This window comes from Acinonyx jubatus, chromosome B1 (genome assembly GCF_027475565.1).
Source record: "Acinonyx jubatus isolate Ajub_Pintada_27869175 chromosome B1, VMU_Ajub_asm_v1.0, whole genome shotgun sequence".
Taxonomy (NCBI): Eukaryota; Metazoa; Chordata; class Mammalia; order Carnivora; family Felidae; genus Acinonyx; species Acinonyx jubatus.
Window position 1 is genome coordinate 121,179,322 of NC_069382.1, and position 22,751 is coordinate 121,202,072.

Below are 22,751 nucleotides of genomic sequence, written 5' to 3' on the forward strand. Positions count from 1 at the left end.
ACATACACAAATGGAAATTTCCAAATATTTATTGCAATCACGGATTTATTACAAGGCTCAGAAGATAGCCCTGTTGCTCCAGTAAAATCAGGTTTGGATCTTTTATCTTTTTTTAATAAGTATAGATGCTGTAGTCTAGATTCATAATAAATAAAGGACTCTTAAGCTGTGGGCCTTCTGATTACAAGAAGAATGCTTAAGTAAACCTTCAAGTTTTAAAAATTGTGTTCACGATTGGCCTTAATTCCCAATCTAGGATGAATAGGTCCCCCATTTGTACTCTACTCACTATTAAAAGTGAAATATTTTATAGTGGCTTATAGCAAGTAATTTAAGAGTTAATACTCAGGCCAAACCATAGTGAATGTTGTTTTTTGGGTTAGTTAATGACAAGTTCACTTTTATTGAATGTATGCTTTCTACTTATTTAAAATGTCATGATCTAAATAATTTTTAGGCATTCTGTCAAAGCAGATTCATAATGCAACATCAGGGAAAAAAAGAAAAAGAAAAGAAAATGAATAATGAAAGAATTGTTATTTTATTTGTTGGCTGTTGATTCCCCCAGAAGACCACTTCTAATTCCTACTGATTAAGCAATGCTGATTCTATTTACTTTGGAAAGGGAGAATCTGCTAAGCAGTCTTAATAGTGTTTCAGGAGATGCAAATCAAAGGACTTCTGATGTTTTAGGACCTGAGCTCTGTGACGTAAGACAGGTCTTACAAACGGGAAACTGGCTGGGATTGGGCAAAGTTTATGACTTGTTTACTTTGGGTTATTAGGCACAGTGAGGAAGGGTCTTAAAGTAAGTGTTGATCAGTAAGCTATCAGTCTTGATAAGTTAGATGGTATAGCTGTTCATAGTTTGATATATTATCATATTAAATCTTTAGCTGAATCCTTTTCCCCTACTTTTTAAAACTGATTTTAGTGGTATTTACAAATAATAATGTCAGTAAATGTAATGATACCCTTTTATTTTGTGATGCATTTATCATAGAAAATGTATCTACCAATCTTTCTAGTATTTAAAAATCTTTCTTTTTCTTTCATTAAGATTTTATAAATTATATTTATACTTCTTCATAGTATTTTCTATGCCAAATGAAAACATTTATGGGTTTGATAATGATGTTTTTTCAGGTATTGTTTGAATATATATATATGTGTGTATATATATATATATATATATATACACACACATACTGCACTTCAGGGTAACTTTTCTGTTGAGAACTGAGTGTATAATATTTTTTTGTCTTCCTATTGTTTTCTTTAATAGTTGAAAAGTTTTTTGAAAAAGTAATTTTCTTTCAAAGTTTTCCTTCTTTAAAGGAAAAGTTATTTTTAATCTGATAGACCAGTAAATTATAGGTCCATTTATTATTATTTGCTCTTAGTTTTTAATTTGGTACTTCTTTCTTTCTCTATTGACTTTAATAAGTTTCAGTTGGTAACTCTTGAGAACATGTTTGCCTAAATATTTTACTTTTATTTTTTACAGAAAAAGATTATTTTAGAAATTTATAACATTGTTTTAAGATTGCAATATTATGTTACATTTAAAAAACACTTAAATGTGTATGATTTGTGCCATCATTAGTTATAGGTTTTCAGTGTCACATGTTCATGGATCTAACCTATCCAATATAGGTGGTACTAACAATAATATCTATTACAATAGCTCTCTTAAGTTACACAGCCATATTTGCAAAGTCTGCTCACTATTTTTATTCTTGTGTAAACAGTCTCCTGAGTGTCCCAGGCACAATTAGTGTTCTCTCTCTATTTTATTTACTTATTTTTTGGATGGGGGTGTGGTCAGAATTGTCATTGGAACATTACTCACTATATTTCAATTACAAACTAATCTGTGTCATTTTTACTCCTTCTAGTTGTTGATATTTATTGGTTCACTGTCACTGATCCTTTTAAAAATATAATGAAAGCTAGGGACCCTAAAGGGGAAAATTGTGCACGTATGTTCATGTAAAAAAAACATGTATACAGTTTTAAATGGTTTGTTAATCCACAAAAACTCACTTATGGCTTCAATCAAGAACTCCCAGTAGCAGATTCTGAACTCTATAAGGACGAGACTTATTTACTTTTATATTATTAGGGCTTCAACAACAGAATCTGGCATATAGGAGCATATTAATAAATGCTTATTGTATAAATCAACAAAATGGATAATTCTAAGATTTTCTTCCCATGATTAGATCACTAATCTTTATCCATGAATAAAGACATACTTATTAACTTAGTTTAGTGAGAAGAATATGTATATGCCCTTTCAAAATAGCAGGTTTTATTGACTGATTAATGTTCTCTTGTTGAGTAAGTCTTCTCAGTAAACACGAACATTTTTAAGGTTTACATGAAGCAACACATTATTTTCTGGAATTTAAAATTGAGACTTATATGAGAATATTTTAAAATAGGATAGAGGAAACTACAATAAATTTAACTTTTTAAAAATCCTTCATTTAAATATTACAGAAAATTTTAAATATACCTCTCTTTAAAAAAGCAAATTCTACTGAAATTAATTGAAATTTAATAATACAAGTATTTTTAATATGATTTTCTGCTTTGTTCATATATAATTGACATATGTGTGTATTATAAATGATTGCCACAATGAGGTGGCAATAAATGATGCCATTACCTCACGTAGTTACCATTTTTGTGTGTGTGATGATTATGGTTAAGATTTACTCTCTTAGCAGCCTTCAAGTAATCATACTGTATTGTTAACTATAGTCACCATACAGTATATAAGCTCTCCAGAATTTTTTTCATTTTTTAATAAAAGGTTTATACCTTTTACCCAATTTCTTTCTATGTCTTCTATTCCCCTCTCCCCCCCACCAAGCCCCTGGCAACCATCATTTTACTCTATCTCAATCAGTTCAGCTGTTTATGATTCCACATGTAAGTGAGAACATACAGTATTTATCTTTCTCTGTCTGACGTATTACACTTAACATAATGCTTTCAGGGTCTATCCATGTTTTCAGAAATAGCAGGAATTCCTTCTTTTTTTTTTAATGGTGGAATATTATTTCATTGTTATGCACGCAAACCACAACTTTATCTGTTCTTCCTTTGATAGATACTTGGGTTGTCCTATGTCCTGACTACGGTGAATGATGCCATAGAGACAGTGGAGTACAGATGTCTCTTCAAAGTAGTAATCCATTTCCTTCAGATCTATACCCAGAAGTGGAATTGCTACATATGGTAGTTCGATTTTTAGTTTTTGAGGAATGTCCATACACTTTTCCATAAGGCTGTACCAAACTATACCCCCACCAACAGTGCACAGTAGTTCCCTTTTATCCACATCTTCACCAACATTTGTTATCTCTTGTCTTTTTGATGTTAGCCATTCTAAGGGATGTGAGGTGATATCTCATTGTGGTTTTGATTTGCATTTCCCTGGTAGGGGGGATTGTTGAGCACCTTTTCTACTTGTTCACCATTTGTATACCTTTTTTGGAAAAATGTGTATTCAAGCCCTCTGCCCATTTTTTGCTCAACTTTTTTTTTTCTATTGAGTTGTATGAGTTCCTTATATATTTTTTATATTATCCACTTATTAGATAGATGGTTTGCACATATTTTCTCCCATTCCATTAATTGCCTTTTCATTTTTCTATTGTTTCTTCTCCTGTAAAGAAGCTCTTCAGTTTGATATAGTTCCACTAGTTTATTTTGGTTACATGTGGTATCATATCTAAAAGAACCATTGCAAAGACTAGTGTCAGAGAGCATCTTCCCTATGATTTAGGAGTTTCGTGGTTTTAGGTGTTAGATTTACGTCTTCATTTTTGTGTGTGTGTGAGTAGGGTAAGGTATGGCTGCAATTTCATTCTTTTGTATGTACCTATCCAGTTTTTCTAAAATATTTATTAGAAGACAATATCCTTTCCCCATTAAGTGTTGTTGGTGTCCTTATCAAGGATTAGTTGATCATATATGCAAAAGTTAATTTCTGGGCTCGCTTTTCTGTTGCCTTTGTCTATATGTCTGTTTGTATACTATAACCATACTGTTCTGATTACTATAGCTTTGTAATATCTTTTGAAATTAGGAAATGTGATGCCTCTAGCTTTGTTGTTCTTTCTCAGGATTTCTTTGGCTACTTGGGGTCTTCCATGGTTCCATGCAAATTTAAGGACTAATTTTTCTATTTTGTGAAAAATACCTTTGGGATTTGATAAGGATTACATTGAATCAATAGATCACTTTAGGTATAATAGACATTTAAACATTATTAATTTTTCCAATTCATAAACATGGGATATCTTGCTATTTGTATCTTCTTCAAGTTTTTACATCATTGTCTTATAATTTTCCATGTACAGATCTTTAAACTCCTTGGTTACATTATTCCTAAGTATTTTATTACTTTTTATGCTATTACAAATGGTATTTTTGTGATAGTTTGTTGTTAGTGTATAAAAACATAACTGATTTTTGTATGTTCATTTTGTATCCTGTAACTTAACTGAGTTAATTTATTATTTCTAACAGTTTATTTGTGGCATCTTTAGGACTTTCTATATATAAGATTATATCATCTGCAAACATAATTTTACTGCTTCCTTTCCAATTTGGGTAACATTTATTACTTTTTCTTGCCTGATTGATCTTGATGGGACTTCCATTACTGTTAAATAGGTGTGGGTAGAGTGACACCCTTATCTTGTTCTTGATTTTAGCAAGAAAGCTTTTAACTTTTTATTATTGATTAGGATATGAACTGTGGGCCTGCCACATATACTCTTTATTATATTGAGGTACGTTCAGTCGATACCCAATTTGTTGAGAGTTTTTATCATGAAAGGATGTTGGATTTTGTCAAATGTGGGTTTTTTTGAATGTATTGAGATGATCATATGATTTTTATCTTTTATTCTATTAATGTGTTACATCACATCTATTGATTTGTATATGTTGAACCATCTTTGTATCTCAGTGATAAATCTCACTTGATCATGATGTAAGATCCTTTTTAGGTGCTGTTGAATTTATTGTGCTAGTATTTTGTTGTGCTAATATTTTGTTGGCCTGTAATTTTCTCCTCTTGTAGCATCCTTATCTAGCTTTGGTATCAGGATAATACTTGTAAAATGAGTTTGAGAGTGTTATCTGTTCTTCAAAATTTTGGAAGACTCTGAGAAGGATTGACATTGATTTGTTAAATTTTAAGTAGAATTAACCAATGAAACAATCTGTACTTTCCTTTGTTGGGAGGTTTTTGATAACTGATCCAATCTTCTTTCTAGTTGTAGATCTACTCAGATTTTCTATTTTTTTTTATAATTCGCTGTTGGTAGATTGTATGTTTTAGGAACTTATCCATTTTTTCTAGGTTATGCAGTTTTTGGTGTATAGTTGTTCATAATAGTCTCTCTGATTCTTTGTGTTTCTGTGATGTCAGTTGTAATGTCTTCTTTTTGATCTTTGATTTTAGTCGATGTCTCTTGTTCCTCAGTCTAGCTAAAGATTTGTTAATTTTCTTTATTCCTTTTTGAAAAAAAAAACAAATTTGTTGTTTCATTCATTTTTTGTTGTTCTGGTGTGCATATTTATTTCTGTTTGATCTTTGTTATCTTCTTTCTTGTGCTAACTTTGGACTTAATTTGTTCTTTTTTATAGTTCCATGAGATGAAAAGTTAGTTTTTTGTGTGTGTGTGTGTGATTATTTTTGTTTCTTGATGTAGGCATTTAATGTATAAACTTTCCTCTTAGAACTGTTTCTACTACATCTCGTAAGTTTTGGTATGTTGTGTTTCCATTTTCATTTGTTTCAAAATAGTTTTTAACTTTTCATTGGACATCTTCTTTGACCCATTGGTTATTCAAGAGTGTGTTGTTTAATTTCTACATATTGTGCAATTTTTAGTTTTTTTCCCTTTTATTGATTTCTAGTTTCATACCATTGGGGTTGGAAAAATATCTTTGTGATATTTCAATATCCTTACATTTGTTAAGGCTTGTTTTGTGATCTTTCTATCTGGATAATCTATCCATTTTTAAAAGTGATGATTGAAGTCCTCTGCTATCATTGTATTACCTATTTTTCCCTTCAGATATGTTACTATTTGCTTAATACATATAAGTACTCTGGTGTTGTGTACATACGTATTTTTACAATTGTTATATCCTCTTGATGAATTGACCCTTTATGATTATAAAATGGCTTTCTTTGTTTATACAATTTTTGGCTTAAAGTCTATTTTTTATGATATAAGTATACCTACCCTTGCTGTCTTAGTTTTCATCTCCATAGAATATCTTTTTCTGTCCCTTCCCTTTGAATTTGTGTGAATCCTTAAGCCTGAAATACCTATATAGTTGTGTATTTAAAAAAAAAGTCCATGTAGCCATTCTACTCCTTTAGATGGAAAATTAATCCATTTACTTATACTATAGTTAGTGATAGAGAAGGACTTACTAATGCCACTTTATTAATTATTTTATGGATGTTTTATAGTTTCCTGTTGCCTAGGTGGACATCTTGTTCTTGTGCAGCTGCATAAGCCAGAGATGGCTATGGTCATGTCTCCTAGGGTCTGAAGGTGTCAGGGAGGGATTCAAGTGGCTTGTATCTTACACTTGTCCAACCATAGTACCTTGGATGGTTGCTAGTGTGTTCCTAGACTCTAACAGGGGTGTTTGGGGGAGTGGAGGGAGTGAGGAGACTCAAGTGGCTGGCATCAGTGAATTCAAATACCTGTGGCAAGAAAGCTGGTGAGATCTATTGGAGATCCACAGCAAATGTGCTGGCCTTTGGCTTTGCCAGTGGTACAATCTACTGAGTTTATCTGCAGAGTAAGACTTGTGAACTGCAATTGCTTATGCTTATCCTGCATCTATGCTAATAGCCTCTGCTTTTCTTTCTTGTTTCAAGTCAGCACTAGATGTTTTAGTTTTGCTGGTCTGGGTGGGGCGAAACCAAAGCAGGACCCTCCCACAGTACCCCAGGAGGCTGGCAAAGCTGGTCACCCACTCTGCTCGTTCTTGGCAAGTGAAACTCTTTCTTTCTGGGAAGCTGCTTCTTGGAATTGAAAAATGCCACTTGGGGGATATGAAAACTCAGGCAAAATTCAATTGTCTTCTTTCTCTTCTTGTGCTATTATTCTGTTTTTTTTATTATAATGTTTTGCTAAATTTTCCTAAGTGGACTCTAGACGTTTTTGTTCATGGATAGCTGTCCAATCATTGATTTTTGTGAGAAAACAGGGAAGCTGTCTTCTCCTACATCACCATTTTCTTCTACTGAAATATCAATAATTTTTTTCTCCTAGCACTTTGAATTTATCATCCCACTCCCTTCTGGCTTGTAAGGTTTCTGTTGAAAAACCTGCTGACAGTTTTGTGAGGGTTCACTTATATGTGTGACAAGTCATTTTTCTCTTACTGCTTTCAAAATTCTCTTTGTGTTTGACTTTTGACAGTTTGATTATGATGTGTCTTGTGAATATTTTGGATCCATTTTTTTGGAAGGATCTTTTGGGCTTCCTTAATCTGATTTCCATTTCCTTCCCCAGTCTGAGACATTTTTAGCCACTATTTCTTTGAATAATTATCTGGTCCTTTCTCTGTGTCTTGTGGAACTTTTGTAATGCCTATATTGACTCATTTGCAGATGTTTCATGAGGCCCTTAAACTATCTTCATTATTTTTCCTTTTTCTTTTGCTTCTCTGACTGAATAATTGCCAATGAACTGTCTTTGAGTTTGTATTCCTATCTTCTGCTTGATCTAGTATGATGCTGAAGCCCTCTAATGAATTTTTCAGTTCAATTGTACCTTGAGCCTTTGATTTCTGTTTGGTGATTTTTAATATTTTCTCTTTGTTGAAATTTTCACTTTATTCATGCATTGTTTCAACCTTGATGATCATCTTTATGTTGGTTATTTTGAATAGTGTGAAAGGTATATCATATATCTCTCTTTAATTAGGGTCAGTTTCTGGAGACTTATTTTGTTCCTTTGCTTAGAACATGTTTCTCTGTTTCTTCATTTTCCTTGATTCTCTATTTTGGTGTCTGTACATTAAACAAAACAGCCATCTCTCCTAGTCCTCATGCCTGGCCTCATACAGGAGAAGACTCTCACCAATAAATGCAACCAGAGATTCTGAACCTCTTAATTAAACCTCTGTGCTGGTTCAACCTGCTTCCTTTTTCTTAGCAGCCTGCAAACATCTAGAGTATTCTGGATCCTATCAGTGCTCATAGATAAATGAGGCAGATAAAAGTTCCTCAGGCAGCCCCCAGAGAAGTTGAATCATTACATGTTTGGTCTAACTCTTTCCTTCCTCAGTGATAAATTGGGATCTGAGGTTTTTAGCCTGTTTGCTCTGCACTGAGCTTGGAAGAGAGGCAACTAGTTGTGTTCTAGATTAAAAGCTGTCTTTGTTTTCAGTAGCTCCTAGGGTTTTTATATTTTAGTGTCTGTTTTCATTTACTAATGTAATAAAGAAGAGCAGTTCTCTGGATTTTTCAAAAGGAGGATTAGTACATTGGAAGGGAGATTCAGAAATTTGCCATTTGAGTCTTATAATCATAAGCTGAGCAAGAAGAAATGAAATTTGAGGAAAGATAAATATCTCCAAGTCACTGGATTTTGTTCATTATTACTTGAAAAAATATATGTTAGATATCAATTGTTAGTCTCAGATGAGCTCCATTCAACTTGATAGTAGTATATTTTTTCTCAGATTCTAACAAATGAGGCTTTTATTGTTAATCAGAAATTTCTCAAGTTTTGGTGGGACTTCGTAGATATTATAGAAGAAAATTGAGAAGAAATGCTTAAACACTGCAATACAGATTATTTTTTAATGTTGAAAATTGCCTATACATAATCTTTACAGTAAGTTAAATGGAGTAGGTAGTATAAGATCAGAAATGTTGAAAACAAATTTTCTAGAGCATTAGAGTTTCTATATTCATTCCAAAGGGCCACTTACAACAGATAGAAGGATTCCTAATATATAAGTGTCTAGATCTCCATTATCTGCTTCAATTGGAGTAACTCCATTTTCTATGCTCCATATATTATATATTTGTATAAATTTACATTAGAGAAAGAGTTCCTTCTACTGTCTGAATTTAAGAAAATTTAAAGTCACAGTTGTAGAGAAAAGGTAGGTTAATTGCGTTAAGAGGAAACTTGTTCTAAATCTTACTTTAGGGGCACCTGGGTGGTTCAGTTGGTTAAGCTGAGGGTAATGATCAGGTCATGATCTCATGGTTTGTGGGTTTGAACTCCACATCTGGCTCTGTGCTGACGTCTCAGAGCCTGGAGCCTGCTTCACATTCTGTGTCTTCCTCTCTCTCTGCCTCTCCCCTGCTAGTGCTCTTTCATTCTCTCTCAAAAATAAATAAACATTAAAAAAAATTTAAATCTCACTTCAGCCATTTAATAACTCAGATAGAAGGCTAAAAAATCTGCTACAAATACAGTAAAAAATGTGCCAAAAATGTTTTGATTTTCTTTTTTTTTGCAGTACTTGACAAACAGCTGGATCCATAAATTGTAGTTATTGTTATATTACTCTCATTTTGTGGTTATACTCATTTATACTTAGTTTGCAAAAATGAACTCAGTATGGTGTAGGCTCTGAGAATACAAAAGTTAAAAAAAATCTTTGTTCCCAAATACCTAGCAATCATCTTGAAAGGAGAAAAATATATAACTATTTTAATTACAATAAAATATTTTTTTATTGAAAATAAGTAAAAGATACAAAAATGTGTGGTAAGAAATCTCTAAGTCAACCAAATGAGTCAGGCAAATCTTCAGACAGCATTTTATGTGAACTATGAGAATAATAGTAATTTTCTACTTGGACAATCCTTGCAATATATGCAGACTCCAAGAGACACTGGAGAATAAAATATCCTTGGAAAGCTTTTATTGAGTCAGTTCTGCTATAACATAAAATAGATGGTATGACATTAGACATGTAGACAATGTTAGATTACAAAGTATATTAAATAAAACACAGAGTTTTTGTTTTCTACTCTTAACTACAGGTAGATACTAAAGATTCTGTAGACACTAAGATTCTGAGTAGAGGTATACCATTATATATTAATATAAATTAAGCAAAACCCATTTTAAATTTTTTAATACTTCAAAAATATTATTTTTCCCTTTGTTTATGAATAAATTACTAATAAAGGATGGTGAGAGTTGAGTAAATTATATAGTTTTTGGATGAAGTTAGCTCCTAAATTTATTTCCAAATGCTCATATTGTCTTTGTAGAAAATGTTTGTTTATAGTTATAAATTATATTTATTTTAAACTTCTGCTTTTAAAAACCCACTTTTATACTTTAGTTTCAAAGTTTGTAGGACAGTATTTTATATCCTTTGGAAATGTGTTTTGAATTTTTTGCTTTTAGAAGTCAGTTTGCACTTCAATTCTAAAGGTCATAGCACATTATTTAAAACCTCAAAATGAATGCTGAAAAGCTACCTGTCATTTGCCATTCCCAACAAAATTCTCTGATTCTCCATGGACCACATCCTTTGTTTAATTTTCTCCTTTCATTTCTGCTTACAGAACTCTTGATAGTCCTTGGAACTTCCTAAGTTAGTAAGTTTGGAGAGACTTGTTAAGGTCTTTCCTGGAAAATCTATTTTAAGTTTATCATATTAGGCCTTGAGATGCCTGTCAGAGGTATGGTCTGCTCTATTATATCTTGATAGAATTCCAGGTTAATTATGTTACTAGTTATTGTATTGGAATCAAGATAAATCTTTGGACTTTAAGGACTGGTTTCAACCTATAAAAATTGTCTGGGTGATTATATACTATGAATCATTTTCATGGAGTTCATAATCCCTTTATTTTTATTTATTAAAAAATTTTTTTAATGTTTATTTTTGAGTGAGAGAGAGACAGAGAGACAGCATGAGTGGGGGAGGAGCAGAGAGAGAGGGAGACACAGAATCTGAGGCAGGCACCAGGCTCTGAGCTGTCAGCATGGAGCCCGATGCAGGGCTCGAACTCACAAACTGTGAGATCATGATCAGCCAAAGTCGTACACTTAACCCACTGAGCCACCCAGGCGCCCCATCCATAATGCCTTTAAGAGAAGCAAAATATTGTGCGCTCTTACATTTGTGTATTTTTCTGTGTATAGTTTCCATAATACTTTCAAAGTAAACTAACTTCCCTCCATCCCCACCAAAAATAAAAAAAAAGGTTTAAGAATCACTGTTTTTTAACAAAAGAATACCTTTAGCTATCTGTAACGGCTAAAGAGCAGAGAATCACAGTTTCTATCCCCTCTAGGGTGATATTGTGAAGAAAAGAATCAAGCTCTGGCTTTACTAATCGCCATGGCTGCAAACCTCTTAGGTACTAAGTCATTTCTTTCCTGTGTATGCAAATTTTATTTAACACAGAAATTACTTATAGAATTACCTATGTAAAATGTTTTTAAAACCAGGAAAATTACATGTTATATTTTACATAGACAATTGAGTACTATGGTTAAAAAGATGAGTGAAATATAGGATTTTCACAATGGCATTTGGTGATGATGTGAACATAACAATATAAAAAATAGAGTGGAAAGAAACCAGTTTCATATGCATGTAACCTATTTTTAACTTGAAATAGTGTTATTTTTTGGTGTGTTTCAATATGCTAAAAATTATCTAAGCCATCACTATTTTTATTACCAAAAAGTACTTTTGCCTGAGACATAATTTAAGTTTGATATATAAAGGCAGGAAAAAATCTTGCCAAAATGAAAGTTTTGTATTTTTCTATTCTGTTTTTTGACTGCAATGTAGACGTTTTATTATTTGTTCAATGTACTATTTCAACTTTAACTTCTTGATAATTAACCATGTTTATAACCAAGGAAAGGATATTTTATAAATAGTTACCAAACTTTTATTTCTGGTTATCATAATAAATCATATTTTTATTTCCATATTTTCCTAAAATATAAACTTTAGTTTACCAGCCATAGTGTTTTGTTTTTAAGTTGAGGTTTAGTTACAGATTAGAATCATTGTTAGAGGAGAATCAGTAAATTAATATGGAAAGCAGACTTTGAATTCTCAACAATAAAATCATTAGAAATATCAACTGTTTTCTTCTTCAAGAAAGAAAAAGTCTCATGATCTCTTTGACAGTCAAAAAATTTACTGTCAAATGCCAAAGTATACACCCTCTGGCCCTCTTTTTCTCCTGATATCACTCAGTTGCAAGGATGATGCCCCTCAAGGCTCAGTGTGTTCCTTTCCTTGGCCTTGTTGCACTAATTACAGTCTGAGTGGATATTGGCACTTGGTGCAGTAATGTCTTATCTTCACTCATTCTGTCATTGATGTTGACCTAGTCATTCCTGAGGCAATTGATATTGACCTGTTTACGCTCTTGTTCAGTAGTTCTACTCTTGAAAAACAGAGGGTATGACTACAAAAATATATATCTTTTATTCACAGTTTTCAGAGTCCCAAGTTACATTATTTTCCTTGATGTTTCTTCTTCCTTCTTAGCACCTTTTTTCCTTAGTTCTAGAAGAAGTTGGAAGAAAGAAATATTAAATGAATCATATAAATTAATAGCCACATGTGTGAACTAATGCCACCTGTTTATCCAGGGTTGCTTAAACAAGTTGGGGTACCCTAAACTCACTCCTACCTCACTGTGGGTTTTTTGCTCACCAGGTATTTTATGGAGGGATAATGCAATGATTGGTTTCCTCACATAGAATAAAAATGTTGGACCTTCAAACAAACCATTCCTATTAATTTGTATTCTAATTACACATCAGGAATCAAGAATTCTCTTTGATTTTTATATAAATAGGACCACCTATGGACTACTCTTGATGCATCATATATAGTTCTGACTTGCCCAAATAGATTCATATTTTTGCCATGAGGACTAGAATAGGCCACCTTGTGGCTACTTCCTCTATCAATGGTCTTAAAATCTTGTAAAATAGTCCATTTTGTGTCCTGGAAAACATTAATTCCTTTGTAATGAGATCTTATGTGGTAGCTCAAACTTGATTACCATGAGTCTGAAATATATTTCTGAGTAGCTGTTGTCTGTAAAATGTAAAAAAAAAATCAATAACTCTAATTTACTAGGGAAAAAGGTGATGATAGTATTGACCTTGTAAAAATAAAGTGCTATTTTTGTATTCTTTAATATTGTAAGCTATATTTTAAAAATGCTATTCAAGGGGCAGCTGAGTGGCTCAGTCAGCTGAGCGTCTGACTTCGGCTCAGGTCATGATCTCACAGCTTGTGGGTTCGAGCCCTGCATTGGGCTCTTTGCTGACAGCTCGCAGCCTGGAGCCTGCTTCGGATTCTGTGTCTTCCTCTCTCTCTGCCCCTAACCCACTCGCATTCTGTCTCTGTCTCTCTCAAAAATAAATAAACATTAAAAAAATATTTAAAAATGCTATTCAATATATTGCTTCAGTAACTGCTTTATAGATTTAAATATCCTTGAAGTGTAAAATTAGTTTTAAGCTCCCTCATATCCTGAAATGTTAGTGAAGATTGTAGAGAAAATATTCCTAATTATAAGACAACAGAAAAATTGGAAATTTCTTGTGGGTATTATTTTATGCAAAATAAAAAAAATTAAGGAGAAAGAAGACATACATAATTTTGGAGTTTTTTTCTCCATGTGAAATTTTAAGGCATTGAAATTGACAATACAAATTCTCTTTTTAATTTATTTTCATGAAAACTGAAGAATTCCTAAGTAAGACTTCCTGAGAGACTTATGCCTTAAATGCAATTAAATGGTTATAAACTAAACACAGTTCTTAAAGGTCACTTTGATTAATATTATGAATACTCTTGTTCCATATATTTCTACAATTAAATTATGTTATGATTTAATGTCTGTAATTATGCCATGTATTATTATATTTTCATTTTTTGTTCTAAAAAATAAAAAAAAGTATTCCTAAACTTTTCTAACAGATGCACTGTTTATGATTCATATAAACTATTCACTTTTCTGTTTGAAAGTTATGAATTGTTTTTGTACACAAAATAACAAGTATCACTAGCACCTTCAATTATTGCAACACTTTCCCCTTGTAGTAATAAACATATATTTATATTCATATATAACTGACAGTTTTAAATAGCATCTTTTTCTGTCTGACACATACTGCTTTATATTTGCTCAAAATATTTATCAGTTTCTTGATGATAAGAAGATAGGCACGTAACTTCTATGAATACAAAAGTGTCATGTCATTTATCTTAAATTCTCAGATGCTTAGCTCTCAATCTTGTATTATTTCCTTTGTGGTGGCCAAAAGGTCAACTAGGTAAAGTAAAATCAACATTGGGGAGCATATTTGGCTCCTTTTGTGAGTATAGTGTTCAGTGCTGGATGAATAAGCAGCCAAGCTTTAAAAACATGTTTTATGGGGCACCTGGGTGGCTCGTTGCTTAAGCATCAGATTTTGGCTCCGGTTACGGTCTTACAGTTGGCGAGTTTGAGCCCCACACCAGGCTCTGTACTGTCAGTATGGAACCCGCTTTGCATCCTCTGTCCGCCCCTCACTCTGCTCCTTTCCTGCTTGTATTCTCTTGCTTTCTCTTTCTCAAAGTTAAATAAACATTTTTTTAAAAAAATAAAATAACATTTTATTTCTGCAGCAGAAAATAGATGAGTTGATAAGATTGATTTCCTTTTCATCAATCTCTAGAAATCTATGTATATTATTTCTGATCTCTGTCCTGAGTAAATGAAAGATCTTAGAGTAGCTTTCCTGGTGTATAATAAATACTTAATTATTATTTGTTAAATTAGTAAATGTGGTTCTAACTTATCCTGTAATATTACATCCTTATTATTTTCACTAATCTATAAGAATATTACTACCTTAATTTCCATATATTTAATAATTTCAATTGACTGCTGAAGATCAGGGATCTTTTTAAAATAATCTGATACCTGTTAGACATACATAAGATCTTATTTTGTCTTATTAAAAACTTAGCATTTTCAAGAAACACTGAATGGTTATATTTTAGAGATTTAGTATTTTTCTATTTATACATGTATTTTCTTAAGGTGCACTTGTTCTAATTGAACTTAATTATATTTAAGATCTTTGATGACTATTTATAATTCCAATTATATTTTATATATCCTTCTCAATAATTTGGTATAAGTAAGCAGATAAGCAGATTTTCAAAGTTCATAATTACCATAACTTGGCTAAACTAACATTTAGAAATTTATTAAAATTTGTCTTCCTTTGGCTCTCAAATGAATATTTGTCCAAATTATATCCTAATATTTGAATAAAAGATTAGAAGTTAAACCAAGAAGTGGTAGACTTCTAACTTGAACAACCTTATGGTTTTGTACATATCATATGAAGATTGCTTTTAGATCATAGAATCTGGGATTTGAAATGTCCTGAAACATTACCTCATTTAATTCTGTAATATGGTCTCTAAATTTATTCTTTCACTGAACATCTATAGCATGTAAAGAATTAAGCTAGGTATTACGAAGGATATGTGAGTAGATTAGTGTTTAGGTGTTCACAATTGAATTGGAGGATTAAAAAATACAAGCATATACCTAAGAAGGCAGTGATTTACTAAAAAATAACTTCAGAACATATGCCAGATTTGTGTGTGTATGTGTGTGTGATGAACACAGGCTATAAGATATTAAAAAAAATCCCCTCCTTCTAATTTTGTTGAGAAATAATTGACATACATCAGTGCAGGGTATAAGCTTAGGGTGTACAACAGGATGGTTTGATTTACATATATTGTGAAGTCATTACCACAATAAGTTTAGTTAATATTCATCATTCAAAAGATACCTTATTAATTCTGACTTTGTCATTACTGATATTTTTAAGAAGGAGTTTTATCCCCAAATCCTTCTCCCATTCCATAGAGGCAGGCAGAAGGAAAAGGCTAGGGTCTTAAGATTTTGTGTATATGCTTTCATTTGTTTTCTTTATTCTGGACTTAAATTAGAAAGCACAGTAAAATGCTAAGTATGTAATTTGAGAGAAAATGGAAATTTCCATTTGGAAAATTAGTTACATAAAATAATTTTAGAGGAAAATAAGTATCAGCTTATAAAACTAAGTGTAATGCATTTACCACTCTGATGTGTTTCATCAAATGGAGAAAAAAAGATCCTTAGTTAACTAAAAAGTGATTTAAAATCACAATTTAAAAATCATCAAATAAATAAAAATATTTTTGCCAACCAGTAGATGTAACACCAGAAGTAAAAGTGGAAGAGTATATACAAAAAAGGGGGTGGGAGCAAGAGACTATTTACTGCATCTCCAGACTACCATCCTTCTCCCAGCTTAGTTCTTAGTTGGCATCCAGGAGTCTAACTTCTAGGAAGGAGAATGTTAAGATTTTGCTCTGGGGAACAGATTAAGCCTAAAGAAGAATGAAAAACAAAAGCAATTTAAAAGTACTGACCTCAAGGTTTTCCTAATGAAATAACTGAGCCACATCATCATAAAATTAGGTTTACAAGAGCAGCTATGCCCAAGAACTTCTTTTCTTTTCTTTTCTTTTCTTTTCTTTTCTTTTCTTTTCTTTTCTTTTCTTTTCTTTTCTTTTCTTTTTTAGTTTATTTATTTTTTGAGAGAGAAAGAGAGGGGAGGACAGAGTGAGAATCCCAAGTAGGTCCTTCATTGTCAGCACAGAGCTGAAGAAAGAAGAAGATCATTTTTGAGGACACACAAATATTACAAGGAGAAGAAAACTTGAAATAATCCAGTATTAACAATTTTCAGACGAGGCACTTTATTCATGGCATGAGAGCACTCGATGGACTTTTATTTTGTAAGGAGTGCTTGCATACTGCTTACTGTTACTTGAAATGCGGGCTTTTTTCTTCCATTCTTTTTCTCAAACAATTCTCACTATCTGAACTCACCTACCATTCAGGTTGAACCATATAAAATTACAAATTTTGTAAGTCAACAATGGTTAAATATTGGCAATTTCTTATGGCTTGAGCTAATACTATTTTAAGTTTTGTATGTTATGCACTCTATCAGCCTGAGCTTTGTTCTTTGTCTTTTTAAAAAAAAATTGATTTTATTTTTTTAGAGCAGGTGTAGGTACAGAACATTGTGTTGAAGTTACAGAGTTCCCACAGATCCTCCTCCGATCCTACGTAGTTTTTGCTGTTATGGACATCTTTCAGGTGTAGTACATATGTTATAACTGATGAACCAATACTGATACATTATTATTAATTAACATTAACTAACGTCCATAGTTTACATCAGTGTTCTGTATTGTACAGGTCTATGGGTTTTTACAAATGTGTAGTGGCCTGTGCCACCATTACGATATTATGCAGAATAGTTTTACTTCCTTATAAAATCCCTGTGCTCCACCTGTTCATCCTTCCCTGTCTTTCTTTGATTCCCTGGGAATCATTGATCTTTTTACTGTTTCTATAGATTTGCCTTTTTGAGAATGTCATATAGAGTCACACAATGTGTAGCTTTTCAGACTGGCTTATTTCACTTAGTAATATGCATCTTAGATTCCACCATTTCTTCTCATAGCTTGATAACTCATTTCTTTTAATCGCTGAATAATACTTCATATTTATTGTATGGTTATTCCACAGTATGTCCATTCACCTATTAATGGATATTTTGGGTACTTTTTTTGGCTTTTTTGGGCAGGTATGAATAAAGGTGTTAAAAACATTTGTCTGTAGGTTTTGGGTGGGCAAGAGTTTCAACTCATTTGGGTAAATAGAAGTATGATTGCTGTATCATAAAGCAAGACTATATTTAACTTTGTAAGAAACTGCTAGATTGACTTCTAAAGTGACTGTATTATTTTTCATTCCCACCAGCAATGGATGAATTCCTGTTACTCCACATTCTCATTAACATTTGGTGTTGTCAGTGTTTTGAATTTTAGCCTAATACGTGTGTAGTGATATCTGATTGTTGTTTGAATTTGCAGTTTCCTAATGACATGATTTTGAGTATCTTTTCATATGCTTATTTTCTATCTATCTATTCTTTGAAGTGTCTGTTCAGATCTTTTGCCCATTCCATTACTTTTAAAATTCTTAAAAAATTAAAAAAAATTTAAGTTAATATTTTTTAATGTTTGGTTATTTTTGAGAGAGAGAGACAGAGACAGAGACAGAGACAGAGCACCAGTGGGAGAGGGGCAGAGAGAGGGGAAGACACAGAATCTGAAGCAGGCTCCAGGTTCTGAGCTGTCAGCACAGAGACCAGGGATACAGGGCTCGAACATACCTGAGATCATGACCTGAGCTCAAGTTAGATGCTGACTGAGCTACCCAGGCGCCCCTGTAATTTTTTTAAAGTTGTCGGGTTTCATGGAGTGCCTGGGTGCCTCAGTTGGTTGAGCATCTGACTTTGGCTCAGGTCATGATCTCACAGTTCATGGGTTCAAGCCCCACTTTGGGCTCTGTGCTGACAGCTCCAGACCTGGAGCCTGCTTATGATTTGGTGTCTCCCTCTGCCTCTGCCCCTCCTCCACTAGCGCTCTGTCTCTCTCTCTCTCTCAAAAATAAATATACATCAAAATACATAAATAACTATTACATGGGGCGCCTGGGTGGCTCAGACGGTTAAGCGCCCGACTTTGCTCAGGTCAAGATCTCACAGTTGGTGGGTTCGAGCCCCGTGTCGTGCTCTGTGCTGACAGCTCAGAGCCTGGAGCCTGCTTTGGATTCTGTGTCTCCCTCTCTCTCTGCTCTTCCCCCTCTCATGCTCTGCCTCTCTTTCCTTCAAAAATAAATAAATGCATGCATACACACATAAATTATTGGGCTTCTTTGTATATTCTGGATACAAGTCCTTTATAAGATGTGTTTCACAAATATTTTTTCACAGTCTATGGCTTGTCTTTCAAAGTAGCTTTCACAAAGCAGAATTTTAAAATTAATGAAGTCCAGTTTAGAAATTTTTTTCTCATGAATTATTCTATTGATGTTATATCTAAAATCATTGCTGATTCTCTGATTTCTCTTCAGATTGTATAATTCTTTACCTTTTAAAATCATTGCCAAATGTTGGGTCACCTAGATTTTTCTCCTGTATTACCTCCAGAAGTTGTGTGGTTTTGCGTTTTACATGAAGTCTGAGATCGACTTTGAGTTAGTTTTTGTACAAGTTGTAAGACCTCTGTGTGTGTGTATGTACACACACACACACACACACAAATATATTTCAATACATAACATGTATTTATATATTATATGTAATATCATATATGTATAGTTTTTTTCATGTTGATGCCCACTTGTTTCAGTATGATTTGGATTGCCTTTGCTCTTTTATCCAAGATCAATAGACTATATTTGTCTATTTTGAGGCTATGTATTCTGTTTCATTGATCTATTGATTATTTTGCTAATATCATACTGTCTTGATTACTGTAGCATTATAGTTAGTCTTGAAGTCAAGTAGTGCTAATCCTATGATTTTTTTCTTCCATGTTAGACGTATTCTTGATCTTTTGCCTTTCCAAATAAACTTTATCAGCTTTTTGATATCCACAGAGTAACTTTCTGAGATTTGATTGAGAATACATTGAAAATATAAATCATTTTTGGAAGAATTGACATTTTAATAATATCAGGACCTTCTTTTCATTACCTTGGAATATTTCTCCACTTATTTATATTAATTTTTATTTCTGTCATCACAATTTTATAGTTTTCCTTGTATAGATCTTATACATATATGTTAGATTTATACCTAAGAATTTCATATTTTTAAAATAATTTTTATCATTTTATTTTTTTAAATGTTTATTTATTTATTTTGAGAGAGAGAGAAAGCAAGTGGGGAAGGGGCAGAGCAAGAGGGAGAGAGAGAATCCCAAGCAGGGTCCATGTTGTCAGCGCAGAGCCCAACATGGGGCTCCATCTCATAACTGAGATCATGACCTGAGCTGAAATCAAGAGTTGTATGCTTAACTGACTGAGCCACTCAGGTGCTCCCTAAGTATTTTGTATTTTGGGATGTTTATATAAATAGGATTGTATCTTTAATTTTTAATTCCAGTTGTTCACTCTTTGTATATAGGAAAGCAATTGGCTTTTGTCTACAAATTTTGTATCTTGCAACTTTGCTATAATCATTTACTAGTTTCAAAATATTTTTTTTTGTTGGTCGTTTTGGATTTTCTACATAGATAATTTTATTATGTTCCAATACAGACAATGTTGTTCTTTCCTTGCCAGTTGGTATACCTTTATTACTTTTCTTTTTTATTGCATTAGCTAGGACTTCCAGTATAATAACAAGTAAGGGTGGTGAGTGGGGACATTCATGTGTTGCTTCTGATCTTAAGGAAAGTATCTAGTTTCTCACCATTAAGTATGATGTTAACTGTAGGTTTTTTGTAGATGTTCTTTATAAGTTAAGGAATTTCCTATTTATTCCTCATTTGTCAAGAGTTTTTATCATGAATGGATGTTATATTTCGTTAAATGTTTTTTCTGTATCTATTAATTATGATGTTAAGATTTTTCTACCGGTCAAATTTCCTTATAAGACATCCTTGCAGTCACACTAGTGGTATTTACCACTGGCAGAGTCTTACCTATGGAATGCTTTTATAGCAGGATGTACCTGTTCTGTTGAAGTTGCTAATTGCAAATAAGTCTGAAATGTATTGATTTATGAGGCACAATTCTCTGGAAAATGTCACTTAATCTATGCAATTATAAGAGCATAAAATAGAGATCTGTAGTGACTGAATAGGTCCTTTTGTGTAAATAATGTTTTGCATACATCATTTAGAAACCATACATGTTAAATCTGGACCAAAACCGAAGGGGAAAGGACGCAAATATGCTAATGATCTTGCTGCTTGTGCCTCCTTGAGTAGCAAAGTTGTTTTTTTCTGACCCTGAAATCTCATTGCCAACATCATGAAATAGTATATAGTAACTGACTAAGTTTTTAGCTTGTAAGTAGCGTGAGATGAAATCCCAACCTAATATGTTTCTTCATGGCAGTAGTTGGCTGAAGCTACTTAGCAGCTGCCTCTTTCAATGCATCTTTTTCTTTGGTTTGCCATGGTCCCCAGTACTATGGTCACTGTCAGTGCCTCTTTTTATAATTGAGGGTTTTTTTTATTATAAAATTAAGAGATATTATGGAGTCATGATTATCACCAGGGACTCAAACTATGATTCCTGTATGCAAGTCTGAATGTTTCACTACATAAACCTATATGACTTTAGGCAAATTAATTTAAGTTTCTGTGCCTCTGTTTTCTCATTTGCTAATGATGATGGACACAATAATAGTGTTGTCTCTATGTTTGTTGTGAAGATTCACTGACATAGTTACTAAATTCTGCAATCTCATTTCACTGAGTTAATATGCTTAAAGTAATAAGGATTGTGCTGAACATATAAGTGTTAGTACTACTATTAAAAACTATTAAAAGTGAGGTAGTAGAAGAGATATTTGGACCAAAATTGAGAACAATATATTATTTGTGGAATTTTTCTGTGTGCTTATGCAAAATATATCTGCATTGGACAGTAAGTCTAGTAATACTCTAGGCAGTTATAGGAATCTGGAAGTATTACATGGTTATTTTTGTGATCTAATCTTTGTAATTATTTTAGGTTTTATGGAATTTTGCATTAAAAATTTAAATTTGGAAGAAACTTAAAGTGTTAGAAACTTAAATCTCAACAATAAGAAAGGTGCATCTTATAGGACATTCTAAGCTTTCTTTGTATAAAAGAGTATCTCTAAATATTATCAGAACATCTGTTGATAATTAAATGATATAAGAATAGTACCAATGTGGGCCATCTAGGTGGCTCAGTCAGTTGAGGGTCCGACTCCTGATTTCAGCTCAGGTCATGATCCCAGGGTCATGGGATGGAGCCTCGCATTGGGCTCCATGCTGAGCATGCAGTGTGCCTAAAATTCTCTCCCTCTTTCCCTTTACCCCTCTCCCCAGCTTGTGTGCTCTCTCCCTCTCTCTCTTTTAAAAAATAAAAGAATAGTAACAATGCTCAATTACTTCAATTCAGAGTTTAAAATAGAAAATCTAACTATTGTTTGATATTTTATCATGAAAATGATGCTCAAGATAGTTTCCATCTGTCACTTCATGGTGATGATAGAGTAAATTAATCATTCAGTTTTTGAGATTATAATCTTGACTCTCTTAGCCACATTCTTTTATAAATGACATATTTTTGAAATTATAGTTCTTTTGAACGCCCGGTAGAGATCTTAGTATGACTTACATAATTTGTGAAATGTGATAAAATGAACTTTCCTGCATTTAATACTAACCTATAGGAAAAATCCATAGAGTAAACAGATATCTACATTAGAAAGATATGGGGGATTTGATCCTGAACATTATGTGTAATATTGTATGAACGAGTTATTTAGAGCAATATTATTTGACTCAAATGGTTCTTGACTCAGTAGTTTGTTGGTTTAAATTAGAAAGTTGAGGGGCGCCTGGGTGGCTTGGTCGGTTAAGCGTCGGACTTCGGCTCAGGTCATGATCTCAGGGTCCGTGAGTTTGAGCCCCGCGTCCGGCTCTGTGCTGACAGCTCAGAGCCGGGAGCCTGTTTCAGATTCTGTGTCTCTCTCTCTCTCTGCTCCTCCCCTGTTCATGCTCTGTCTCTCTCTGTCTCAAAAATAAATAAACGTTAAAAAAAAATTAAA

General features: G+C 32.8%; 1 protein-coding gene across 4 annotated transcripts in view; it reads left to right on the forward strand.

Annotated features, from left to right (window-relative positions):
• Positions 1-22,751, forward strand: part of STPG2 (sperm tail PG-rich repeat containing 2) — a 598,009-nt gene that overhangs the window by 305,931 nt on the left and 269,327 nt on the right. The window lies entirely within an intron of this gene.